The following is a 14,023-nucleotide window of genomic DNA, read 5'->3' as shown; positions in this document are numbered from 1 at the left end:
TTTATTCCCTGAGCCTTTCATTAGCAAATGCCAATCTCGCCTATTTTATCAACTGGCACCAGAGAAATTGCTGGATTTTCTCTTTTTCTTTCCAGACCTGTACTTCAGATCTTCCTGGGCAGACCAAGCTGGGAAAAGAGGTGATGGCAAAAGCAGTCATGGGGAATTGCATTCAACTATGAAAGCAGCAGGCAACAGCTGTGGTCCTTGAACAACAAAAAGCTTAGAACATTCACCTTTTTAATTTATCTAATAAAAATGGATGATACTGGTGTGGGATGGATTCTAGCTGCTTTCGGCTGGTGTTTGGATGAGCAACAACTCAAAGATCCTCAGGAGTCCTCGCCTAAGAGAGTGCTGATTCTCCCTCTGGTTTGCTTTCCAATACTTGGGAAGCACTAATGAGTGTTTTAAATCAAAGAGCATCTCAAATATTAATGATGTTTCAATGTGCCTCCAATTTAACGTAAAGCAGCACATAGTGCTTTTCAGCTGATTCTATTTTTTAAATAGATTTTGCTCTCTAACTGGCATTAGCAGGAGACCTCCGAGTGGCATTAACATATTAAGGGTGCTTAGTTCCCTGCCTGTCTGCATCCCAGCCACCCAATGAGTCACAGTTATGGCTGAGCTTGGGGAAATTCCTTTCAGGAACACATTCATACACAAACACTTTTTACACCCTTTGGTTCAGCACATCTTTGCATTTTATATTTTTATAGGGATTGGCTGTCAGAAGAGACATATCACCTCACATTGTTTATATATAGCACCATTACAAAGACTTCATGTTTAGCTGCAGTTCACTAGGCCTGTTTTCCTTTTGGGGGGTAGTTGGTGCCAAAATGAGAGGAAATAGCATTTCCTCTGAGAGTAATGAGCAGCTGGTGCTTTTGCCCTGGTGTTTATGGGATGTAATAGGCACAGTGGCACATTTGGAACTGGTTGGAGAGAAAACTAAATGCTGCTTTCTTTTATCTTTATCACCCCCTCTCCCAAGAAGGCTTTTCAGTTTCTGTGGTTTATACCAGTTTTAGAAAAGGCAATAAAAATAAAGCTGCAGCACTTTGCCACAACATAGTCAGATATTACAATGTACTCTTTGTAAAGGTGGACTGGTTTTATCTACTGGAACCAGAAAAACTAAAATAATGAAATATTTTTAAAACTTCTCGAAATAGCTCTCGAAAGAATTAAAGCAAAGGGATTACATCTGGAAATCATATTTGAAGAAGAACCAGTGAAATTGCCAAAACCTGTACATCTGCTCTTCTGGCCATTGTCTGACCTTAACTTGCATATTCATGGCTGACATTCTCATACCAAGAAACATTAAGCCAGTGTCAGGACAACAGCAGAAGAACTTTAAAGTACCTATTTCTCCTCCATTGCATTTACCAGTTCTTCAACCAGTGTAAATTGGTGCAGTTCCATTAACTGTGATAGTGCTATGCAACTCTGAAAACAATACAAACCCATTGAAACAGAACCAGGATCTGCTCCTTTATTCACAGCACTTCAGACTGACTGATTAGACCATTATGGATTGTGAATAGGGGTGGCAAACACTGTTCCACAGATAATGTCCTCTTCATCAGCCATACTAATTGGTATTTGTGGTGATCTCATAAACACTGCATAAACTAATGATCCACACTTGATAGCATTTCAGTAGCCAAAAAGTATTTGTTTGTGTTGGTATAATGCAATGAAACAGATAATTATCTACCCTTCTGGTGGCAGTGCTCTTCACGTGGATCACCATTAATCCAAAGACTTATATCATTCTCAAGTAGTGATGTCACACTAGTGATTTTAGCAATGGGGTTATGGGCAAGCAAGGAGCAGCACTCTTGCAAGGAGGTTACATAAAGAGACTTTAGAAGAGTGCTGCTTAGGTATTATTCAACTAAAAAGTCTAAACACATCTTTTTAAGCAGTTCAAGGTAACATTAAGCTTTAAAACTGGTTATTTACTCCTCATTGCCTAAAATTTGCCATCTAAATACAGATTTAGGCAGCTTATTTGGTTAACTTTAGTTTTTATCAAAATACAACCTTCCACAAAAGCAAGTTAGAATGGGGATATGGATCAAGGGCACTGAGATATGAATTTAAAATCCTACTGTAAGTACCTAGTTTGAAAAAAAACCCAAGTTTTAGCTTTTCTCAGAGGAAATATATCATGGTCAGAACCTTGGTCATGGGAACCTCCAAATGGGTTACAGCTTCTCTGAATGTTCACAGCATCCATGAGACAAGAAAACTCCACACAAGCCAGGAGGTTATTTACTTGGGTCATATTAAACTCTGACAGGCATTAAACTTGGTTTCAGGCTGTGCTGCCAACTGAAGGTTCAGACTGAGCACACTGGATTCGAGACATATGAAACATTTTAGGCACAGTCCAACACAGCATTTCTGACAGGCTTCTGAAAGGAAAGAGGTGGTGTGGGTAGGTACCTTGGACATGCCATGGAACATCAAACTGTTTTGTCAGTGACACTCAAGAGAAGAGCTCCTCACTGCAGCTTGGATCCCTGTCAGCCTCACCACAGGCCAGCTCAGCTCACAAAGCAGTTCTGGTATTTTCCACACATTTCTTTACCTCTCCCACACATTCCTCTTCTGGACACAGCCCTCACAGTGAACTACCTGACCCTGAAATAGCACTGCCCTTTTTCCTTTCTTTTTCAAGCTGCTCTGACACCAAATTTCCTGTATTATCCCAAGCCTTGCCTTGCTGTCACCAACATCCTTCTTGGACATCTGCTCAGCCTTATATTCCATTTACCTTAGCTCTTTCATTGCAGGATGTGACAATCTGCTTTCAAAAAGCTATGCAGATGAAAGGCTGTGGGAAAAACCTCCTCATTCAATGCATGAAGAACATACAGAACTACATTTACAGCCAGATATCTCAACTATCTTCTGATGGTGCAGGAATATATTGTGTACAGTTTGCTGAAAATAGAATTTATCTTGCTGATCAGCATCAGACTGAGTACATTACAACCTTTCTTTTCCTTTTTTCTTTCCTTTGCATTTGAACATTTTAAGTAAACTAAAATAAAATTCAAATCAAGCCTGGATCACCAAACCAGTCCTGAAAAACTCTGCATACTGCAAAACTGGGTCAGATTTGAAATCGTCTGCTATTTTAACATTCACTTTAGGAGCAATCTGGATTGTACTTACTCTTTTAAAAAGTCCCTTACATGACACTGCTCCAGAGAAAAAGCAGCTACAGGATCATTTGCAATTTTTTTATCAGAGTTATGACCATTACACAAATTTCCAGAAGAAGCCAGGTGTGCTCCAGTCTGATCTTTTCTGCTTTACACTGCTCTAGGAGCTAAACGGCTCCAGAGGTCTTCCTTGCAACAAGGAAAAGCATCCCAGAGAAAAATGCAACACATAAGGCTTGCAGTCCCCAGACTGCGTGGTTAAATAGCGTTTAGGAATCAAAACAGACAAGCAACTAGTACGAACATTTGTACAGTCCCTCAGAGATTGCAGAGAGGTTTTCTAACATTAGCAACCTCCTTAGGAGAGTTTCTGCTTCATAAATGCTTTTCACACAATTCTGCCCCTTCCCTCAAGCTCTTTCCATTTCGTGAGTCCTTGTTCTGCTGTTCAGAAGCTCTGAGGTGGTCACAAGGTTTGTGTTACCTGACACAGGGCTAAGAGGCTGTGACAGCACATTTAAAACTGTTGGTAATTCATACTAAATATTATTCAGTCAAGCTGATGGAATCTGTCAAATTCTCACTTCTTGTCTTCAAAACCTACATCTTCCAGGACAATCAGTGGTTTGGGGTTTCTTGTTCCACCCCATTATTTGTCCATGTTTGACATAGTTTCAGTGGGGTGAAAAGGGTAAGGGGCTTATTGGAGAAACTGAAAAAACTACTGTGCAAATCTTGCCCCCTGTAACCTTTGCCAATTTTCCCTGCCCAGGAACAGATTACTGACATCTTACAGCAAAAACATATGAATTCACCTTCTTATTGGAGTGAAAATATGGCACACCTCAAAACCTCAGCCACTTTGCTCCATTTAAGGTTGAATTTTTAATAGTATAAAATCTGGAGCTTTATTTTACATATAATAAATCATCTTGACCTGCTGCATCAACCACCCAGCAGGTAGTAGACCCAGCAGGTTCTCCTGGGAGAACTTAGCACATGCCTCAGTATTCCCATGAGTACAGCATGGTCAATTTGAGCTCTGGACCCAGGATTAAAACATGCAGCCATATCTCAAGCTCCACCTTTGGGCTGCCCTGGCCTGTATGCCTGCCCTGCTGTAGTCCCTCTCTGGTTCAGACCAGCTGCTGAGCTTTTCCCTGCTTACTTCTCAGAGACTCTCTTATGTCTTGCAGCAAGCATTGAGAAAACTCATTTTCAGCCTGGTAGGGTGCTGATCCTGTTTTTGTGTCTTCTCCAGTCAGTAAATGTTTTACACTTCTGGGCTGTGCTTATCCTGACAGTGGAATTTCCATGCTCATGGAAAAGTGTGTTCCAAACAACTACCAGAGGAGGGTGACGCAGCCAGCAGCTTGCTGTGAGGTGCACATCAGATTTGTTCCAAAGCTCCAGAGGCCATCTCATCTACCTGGGACTAGAGGAATACAGGAGCCTCTCACCAGCCTGGCCACAGCCTTGCTGAAACAGCTGAAGAGGAAGGTGCATAAGCCAAAGTTGTTCAAAAGTTGATTTTTTACTTGATGTGTGGAGAGACCTATGAAAGGCTTTCCACTGTGGTGGAAAGGCTGCCCTGGTAGAAGGTGTGTTTGTTATATCCAAAGTTCTCCAAATGGCTGGCAGTGAGTTGGCTGCAGCCCCACAGCACAGGTCTCTGTCTCTGGGACACCTGGGTTACAATCTGTACTGGCTGCACATATGGTTTCACAAACAATGACAAACCAAGCCCCAGTAACTCCCAAGAAGACTCCCAAATGGCACATGCTTACCAGCTCATTCCTGTCTCATTTCTAATCTTTTAAAAACCAAAAATAACCTTTCCCCTGATTCACCAGCCATAAACTCACTGGAATCTTCTACAGTGAGTCAATCAGTTTGTCATGCCAAGATCAGTAAGAAGTGATATTTTATAATTGCACATTAAAGGACTGGAATGATCTTTTGCATCTTTATTTACTTCTATTAGAAAATGTCTCGGCAGACTTAGCCATTAACATTTTCTGCTTTCTCAAGGAAAAGATAATTTATCCTCTTAAGGATATTAGACTCCTGTGTATTGTTTTTCCCCATTTGGTATCCTTGATTCCCCCTTCTGAACACTTGAGTGCTTGCAATCAGCACACAATGACACTTACTAATAACAACTGAACTACAACACCCCCCAGAATGTTGTTCTAATACCATATATAACACCATGTAACACCAGTGATGTGGAGCAGCTTCACTGTGCAGAGATTTGAGTCTCTCCATACCTACATCTGTTTTCTTTTCCCTCTGGTACGTCTGCTGTGGAGCGTGACCCCTGCTGAGCACAATGAGACCCAAAATCATGTCTTTTGCTGTAGTTTTGAGCCCCAATTCAAATTCTGGTGCTTGGCTTTAATTTCTCAGAAACTGACAGATGCTGGATCAACACAACGGCGTGCAGAAAGCTCTATGTCATGTTCTGCTGTCTTTGTTATGCTTATTATGTTCTCCTGGAGGTGGCCAACAAACAAATTCTGCAGCACACCTTCTTGTTACATTATATGCCACATTACCAGCAACAAGAGAAATACACCAGGCACATATGGGAAAAGGGAGAAGAAATGTTATCTGGTTAATCTGTATAACAGACCTCTACATTTCAGAGCTGCTTTACTTGCTTCAGACAGCAACAGATAGAAAAACATTCACTGATAAAGTTATCCTTTCTTTTTTTCCTGCTACATTTTGTCCTTATTACTAACAGACAGATTAGTAACACAAATATAGTCACAGTAGTGAAGTAGCTCCTTCATCAGCTCAGGTCTTGTGCACTCTTGGGATCCCTGAGCTCTGCAATTCCTTCTTCTCTGCACCTTTCCAGAGCAGAAGAAAGTCCAAGCAAATTTTCCACAAGAGGAAGAAGAGAAATATATAAATCCTTGTCCCTCAGAGAGAGAATATCTTGCAATCAGACTTTTTTTTTCTCTATTTAATTTTACAGATTTACTTAATAAGCCTTGAAGCCCTCTGTTGGCATCTTACAGCTCTGTGGGCCATTCCATAAGAGACCCCAATGCAATCCTTTAGGGTCCTTCTTTCTCCTCACTGTTGTTTATAACAGCTGATCAACATCTCCACAAACAAAAGTGGAAGAAATCTACTCCTGTTTCTGGGGAAAATAAGGATTAGAGGCATCTGCATGCATGTTCCTTCAGGCAGGCACTGTCCACCAGTGTTAAAGATCCATTAGTGAGCTAAACAAACTTTTAACACCCAGAATGACTGTGCCATATATCTCCAGAGAGGTGCAAGAGATGTTTTACAAGTATTGGACCTTCCCAGCCAGGCACCTGAAGAGTAAATCCCCAGTGATGTGGTTTACTGCTCCTTCCCCATGCATGGAGGTCGCTGAGCACTTTACCAAGATAAGCACTCAAGGCACCTCAGACCTTCACTCTTTTATTCCTGGACTTGCAATTCCTGAGGCTGGGGAGCAGAGCAAGCCCCCTGAGCCCCATTCACCAGATCTCAATCCTTCCTTGCTTAAGAGGAAACAATTTGCTTTTTGGGTAGTTTGTCTTCCTAAAGGGCAAGCTGGAAAAGACCTGGGGAAAACCTAGAAAATCTTTGATATATTTAGCTAAATAACCTGCATAAGAACAACTCAATATTGTTAAAAGTATAACTAACAGTAACCATCTTATGTGCAATCATATTATATGCAATGAAAAGTTATGCTAAGGTAATGTGTAAGGTTTGTTCAGTTTATTCAGAAAAACAGAAAAATTCCATGAATAATAGTAATAAAGCTTCTGCTCTCTTTATTTTCTAAAGAGTTTGATTAGCTGGCTTTTTTCCAATATTTTAAAATGAAAATTCTTACTTTTCTCATGTGGTAACTTTCTCCACTTTTTCTCTACTTCACCCTCTACTCCCAATCTTCTGAAGAAGTTTAGAAAGAAAATAAATCTTGAAGAGTAACTGTTTTTCTTTGTTTGAAGAAAGAAAAATTTGGGGGGAAAATTGTATTAAGGTGATTTTTGATTATAACCATTCAAAACCTTTTGACAGATTTTTATTTATGTAGCATGGGATAGATTTATGATCTTTTCAATGCTCTTTTACAGTCTAAGCATTTGGGGGAAATGCCCATACAGTATGCATGTGTTTCAGCCATTGCTACATCCAGCACGCAGCCCTGCAGTGGAAAACAAATGAAAGCCCAGCTGTGATTCCCTGTGATATTTAATCCATGAGAAAATCCCATATGAAAAGACAATGATGAGGAAACTAGCCTGCTCCTGAGTTATTGGGCTAACAGAAGCTCATCCCAGCAGCTTTCACATCTACAAGGCACTGACAAATCAAACCAGCACCAGCAAAGCAGCTCAGCACCTTGCAAAGCAAACTTCCAGGCTGCACTTCTGCCCACTGTTCTGCAAAGACCTGGTGTTATACCCAACCCTTTCTCTCTCTCTGGTTTTGATTTGACCATAATGTTTTCATGATGTGGGATTTGACAACATTGGTTAAGCAGCCCCAAGTGCCTCCAGTCTGCACAGTCTTGCTGAGAGTTGCTCCAATACTTGCTAGCACTTGCAAGAAACTATGTGCAAAGATGTTATGGTAACAATGAGGCTGAGGTTTTGTTAATGCTGGACATGCCAAGGTGTTTCAGAGTACTTTAGGGTGCCCAATGCATAATTAGAAATAAGGGTTGCTAATTCATCTCTCTCTCCATGTCCTAGGACATGACATCATTTATTCTAGACAGCATTTCCATTTCTTTATATTTGTTGCTTTCTTATCTAAAATAAAATTTATGAGAAATAATCATATGTGAGCAACTAATAGGTTCCCAGTGACAAATTACAGTGTTATGCTGAAACTGTATTGTAAACTATTATTTACTGGACAAAGAAAACTTTGGAAATTTGGTGTTTCTCAGGCAGAGGCTAAAGGCACTCATTGTCAGCCACTGCAGCAGAAAGCCTGCTTTTCTGACACATCTCAGCCTTGGGAGCTATTTAGACTCATTTATATTGTGTGCAAAATAAATATCATCTGTGTGAATGGTGAGTGTGAAATGTTAGAGATTTACACCTTCTTCATATTTATGCTGTACTCCTTTAAGCAATTATAGAGACCAACCAAACTGGTTAGACATTACTCTTATGGTTAGCATTTGTAGAGAGGAAGCCTTGAAGCTTGAATTCCCCTCGCCTTCACAACCACTGAAAAGGAATTCAAAGCAAAAAAAAAAATACTGCCAACGTCATCTGAAACTGATGTAAGAGACAACTTTGCTTGATGTAAATGAGATTAAGCCCAAAGGAGTAGACAACTCACAGTGAATTTATAGATCTCACCTGTTTTCTTCTTTTTATTTCTGAAAATGAGGTTGCAGTGGTAACTGAGCCTACAGCAGTCTCAGAGCTTTCTCTTTAGTCCCTCGTATGTACATAATTGTTAACAGCTCTGTGTCAGCTCCTCTCCATGAGAGTTACAAAGGAAATTGCAGAGTTCCACCCTCAGACTTGCTCTTGCACTGATTTCAGACAGTAAGGTCTCAAATGTGCCTCAGCTCTCCCTCCTGCAGCTACAGATTTCATGACTGATCAGGTCACCTACTTAATGCTACTCCAAAGTTCAAATTTAAAAGAAAATGTTTGGACTTGCAATTCCAACTTATGTGCCTAATATATTCCAGTTCAGTTAATTACTTTAATCTTGATCTGACCATCATCCTCCACCTGTAGCCATCATCCACTAGCCACCTAAAACAGAGATAAATCCATTTTTCTTTCAAGCTGAGTTCTCCAATCTTTTAATTGGGATCCAATTTAGGTCACAGAGAACAAGGAGGATAATGAATAAATCATTATTCTTCCTCCATGCTTGGTCTGGTCTTCCCTGCTGCTGACTTCTTCCTTCACTGTACTATCAGAGCATGTACTTGGACACTGTGTGGATGTCAGAGAAGACAGCTCGCCTGTGCTGTAGCTAGTGTGTGTGTAGCATGTTGTCACCAAAGCAACATCTGTCTGATGACTCAGAGTAAAAGTGGTTCTGTTTGTTCTGTGTCAAAAAGAGAGAAATGCTACTTTGATGTTCTAGCGTGCATCCAAGTACCAGACATATGCACAGTAGAGACAACAGCAAGCAGCAGTCTGGTTCCACCCCATACATTTTAGGTATTTTCCAAGGTTTTAAAAAAAATAAAACCAATAAATAAATAAATAAATAAATAACCCACCACTGTTTAATTCTCTAGGCAGTGAACTGCCTTGTGGCACTTCTAAAGACAAAACAAAAATACAGTCCTCCCCCTTTCTTCAAAGCACAGACCACCCCATATTTCATCGTCTAATCTTGCCAAAAATGATGATGGCAGGATCTGCCCATTTACGCACGGGAAGCAAACTGTTGAAATTTGTCCTTTCTAAACATGTGGGAAATGGATTTATAGAAAATTCCAACACAAACACATGATTTTCAAATTATCATAAGTGGGATTTTCATAATATAAAGCAAAATAATCAGCAGATTGCTGAGAGCTACAAGAGGATTTTATTTTTGTTGTATGAAAGTTCTTCAGATGGCATTCACAGCCGACTAGTGAAATCACTATTCTCTGTTGCCAGCTTCACACACTTTTAAGAAACAATTTTCTGCAGCTGGTTGCACATAGCATTCTTTGAAAATTAGGAGCCTTTCAGGTGTTTCAACATGAGCCTCCAGAGACTGAAGTGTCAAATTATATTTGTCACTCTACAAAGTGTAGAGCTAAAGGTCCAGCTAAAGGCATCCATGAGCTGCAAAGCTCCTGCCAATCATTCTGGGCTGCAGCAAGCCTGGGATGCCAGAGAATGTGGGGACTCGGGAGCAGATGACAGAATGAATGCTTTTGGGTCCATGCCCAAGTAGATTAGGGGAAATAAGAGCCTCCTGCTACTTAAGCATGGAGATACAGCTTCCAGGGAGGAGACAGGATCCACCAGGAGCAAAGCTTGCCAAAGATGGTTTCTAACAGCCAGCTCAGAAAACATCTTGTGATTTGAACAACCAGTTTTGCTGAAATGTGCTCCAACAGAGTCCTGCAGCTAGTTATGTTATAATGGAAAGGGCCTGTAGCCAGTTTGTAATCCAGCTGCCTAAGAAGAGCAGGAAATTAGAGGGGATACTGCCACTGCATTCCATGTGCCAGCTCAGAGTCACCCCTCACCAAGGCAGAGCTCAGAGCCACTCTCTTCAGATGGAGCAGCAGACAAGGTCTCCTGCCACAGAGAGGTGCAGTTCAGCAACAGGCAAAATCTAACCCTCCAGACTGCCAAGTCAGCTAAATTAAAATGTCATCCTCACACAATAGAGTATTACTGCAGTCAGAGTCTGCTCATCATCTCTATGAAGAGTTTTTACTGCTGTTTGTGCAATAACATCCCATCTTGAAATGGTGTCTGTTAAACTTGCACCATATTTCATTAACTCCTGCCATTTCCCATCACAATCTCTTTGAATTGCTGAATGTTATTCAATTCAGTTACTGGTTGGATTTCTTCCAGAGCTGTATGGCTCTGAGAACAGCACACAAAATAACAACATTGGCTTGTATTATTTTCAACAGCTCCCTTTGTTGTTTTCTGATGATGATAAATGTGTGATGAAATAGCTTAGAATGTAATCAACAGTGCTGATTTTGTATTCACCTATATTACAGTCTATTATATCTTTGCAGTTTCAGTAGTCTATGACCTTTCTATCCTTAACACTGCAGTTGTTGCTATTATAAGGGTAATTTTTTTGCTCACCAAAACCCAAGTGAAACTAGAAAACTTCTGTGGAAGTCTGTGGTGGAACAGAGAAAAAAAATAGCCCAAATTTTTCTCCAAAATTGTTAACAGTTTCTAAAAAACACCAAAGAGGTGAAAGGCAAGACAAAAATATAACTCTGCTACTTTCCACAGTGAATGATTGATTTCTTAGCAGACAAAAAAAATGTGAACCTTAAAAATTGAAGGTTTCTCTGTATACCTATAATATTGTATCTTAGGCTGAGCAACCATAACAGGTCTAGCTTATCATTAGAAGTTTAAAGGAAACAGTCACCACCTGAATATATCCTCTGAAGTTTCTGTGTGTCACCCATACAAGAACACACCCTACAACTTTGCAAGGTCATGGTACATAGAACCAGCCAAACAGTTTACATGGAGCTATCACAGGGGTCGACACTGCACTAAAATTTCTCTCTGGCTTTTAATGCAGGATCCTTATATTTATTTTGTTCATGTAAGCAAGTGTTTGACAAAATCCTATCCTCATTCTGCAGTAGGCATAAGACTAAAATCCTGCCCTTAATTAATATTAAGTACATAAATTCATTTTCATTTCTGTCTCAGCTTGTCTTCCTTCTTCTGCTTGTAGGTTAGACCGTCAAATCTGTTATTGTAAAATTAAACCATTTAGAGACTGAATTTACAAATTTTTATTTCCAAATTTACTGTGAGGAGGGACAGTTAAAAACACCCTGTCCCATAGCAGTTTTGGTAGGAATGTGCCACTGAGCCTGTTTTCTGGGGCTGGGTTCTGAACAATGCTGTGCTGCAGTGGCATGGGCTGCAAGGGCTGTATTTTATAGTAACTTCTCTAGACCAGCTGCAGAGAAAAAATCAGCAATAAAATTCAAATGATGTTTGTCATAAGCTTCTGCTCTTGCATCGCTACATTTGTGTACATGAAATGTAATATACTAGTGAGAATGTCCCCTGACATGGAGCTGATTTTTATATGCTTTAAATTTACCACGAGCTTTACAGATGCTGCAATCTCTTTTATTCCAGTTCTAGCAATTATAACGTAATCTGTGCTAACACTGCAGATTACTAGGGCAATTTTGAAGATAAATGATCACATCTCCATTTCCATCTGCTGGTCCAATCAGAAAAATGGTGAGAATAAAACCTACCCCTTACATTGGTGCATTTTGGTGCTTGTCTGGCAGTCTACCCAGTCAACTGTACTGGGCCATGAAGATGGGAAGAAGGCACCCAATCTTCCCCCCTGTAAGTCTCTATTTTCCAACTATGCAAAGGTTGAAGCATTAATCTTTCTCTCAGTGGGCATGCTCCAGGATGTGAGTGATGTATTGCTCTTTGTGCTCAATCAAAGGTTTTCCTAGATGCACACTTGGCACATTTCTGTCCCTACAGCGGCCATAAGGACATGCTCTGGTCAGAGTCCTTGGCCAAGCCACAGCCAGTCCTTCTCATCTGAGCACAACCAGGGCACATCTGCTCACTGGGTTTTGTTCGTCTAAACTATATCCAGGTGCCAGTTTGCAATAGATGGACACCTATTAAAAAAAATAAAAAAAAAAAAAAACACAACACAAAAACACCTTCAGAACACGCTTAGATGTCAGTTGATTTTAGAGCACAAACTAAACAGCCGAAACAAAACAAACACTTCTCCCTGCCAAAGCAGACAGACTTCTCCCTGCTTTCCTCCTCCCCCTCTCTCTCTAAGAAGCCTGTCTGAAGAAGATTTTTCAAGAAAATTAGGTTTGCAAATCTCCTGAATATAATGGTATCAGGTTGTGCATAACTGCTCAGACATTTCATATATTGTCAGGTGCAAGGTTTCATACCCTTGGAATGTGTTTCAATTCAATGATTAGAAAACAAAAATATTTGGGGGATAGGAAACTAGAAGAACAATGCAACTGTATTTTCAAGGGAATTATTTGCAGCACATTTCTACTAGTAATTATTTTTTGTTCTGGTTTGCAGTGCTTCTGCTTCTGGCATCTCATCTCCTTCACAGCAGCCAGCAATTGAATTAGAATCGTTGCTGAACAGCAAGAAAAAATCTGTCATAGAAGTCATGTTGACAGACAACTTTGTTCTCTTCTCATTGCTATTTTCCCTTTATTGTATTTACATCTGAAAGTCCACACCTACAAGTGAGCAGAAACAGACACAAATCATATTTGTCTAGCCTCTTCCTCCTTTGTCCTGCTTTTGTCTTTACCAGAGCCCGCATCCAGCTGCCGCGTCGGGGGGAGATAACCAGCCAATCTTTACTACCCACGGTGCCTGGCAGCATGTTAAATCCTACCTTTTCTCCTGCTCACTGTGGTGGTGGTGCCTGTCTCCCATTATCATCCTGAATGACTAACAGGAGTAAGAGGGGATCGAATTCTTCCTTTATAAATTCTGGATGCCGCTGGTTTTTGTACATCTCACTGTGACGTCACAGCGCCAGCAGCACCTGCTCCGTGGAGCCAACACTTAGAGGCCAATCCAACAGAGCTGCCTTTCTCACAAAGCACTGCAGATCGTGGCTGGTGGGGGTTTTGGGCTGTGTTTTGGTGAGGGTTTTTTTCCCCTTGGACAAGCCCGATGTTTTACTACATAACTCATTATCTGTAGGCTGTGCCTTCACAGATACAAGCAGGCACTGAGCCCTCCGTACTGCTGACTGATAACAAAAGCTGATAGAAATGGGTTCCACCTCCATGACATTGCATTTCACAAGGTTATAAAAACCTTGAATATCCTAAGAGTGAGAGAAATTAAGACAGAAGTTGTGAAATGAATGTATCTCCTCCACTTTTAAACTACAAAATATAAATATCACCAAAGATTACTTCCAGCAGTCAACTGGCAGAAGAAAACTGCACACAATAAACTTGATGCAACTCATACCTTCCAGAGACAGAATAGTTATAGATAAAACATCTCTCTTCAAAAATTGAAGTAAAAATTCTGGTAAGAGGTGTTTCTTCAGAAATTGACACACCCTCTTTGCTCTATAAAGCACATGTGTGGAGGACCACTCAGCAACCTCAC

General features: G+C 40.5%; 1 long non-coding RNA gene across 1 annotated transcript in view; it reads right to left on the bottom strand.

The window, feature by feature from the left end:
• The window catches only part of LOC135278898 (uncharacterized), a 28,155-nt gene extending 14,429 nt beyond the window's left edge, over window positions 1-13,726 (bottom strand). Inside the window, exon 1 of the long non-coding RNA XR_010346286.1 lies at window positions 13,290-13,726. This is a non-coding gene — a long non-coding RNA (uncharacterized LOC135278898). The remainder of the gene's footprint in view (window positions 1-13,289) is intronic.
• Window positions 13,727-14,023: the final 297 nt, after the last annotated feature.

The sequence above is a fragment of the Passer domesticus genome, chromosome 11, assembly GCF_036417665.1.
Source record: "Passer domesticus isolate bPasDom1 chromosome 11, bPasDom1.hap1, whole genome shotgun sequence".
Classification (NCBI taxonomy): domain Eukaryota; kingdom Metazoa; phylum Chordata; class Aves; order Passeriformes; family Passeridae; genus Passer; species Passer domesticus.
This window is presented reverse-complemented; position numbering and strand designations above follow the sequence as displayed.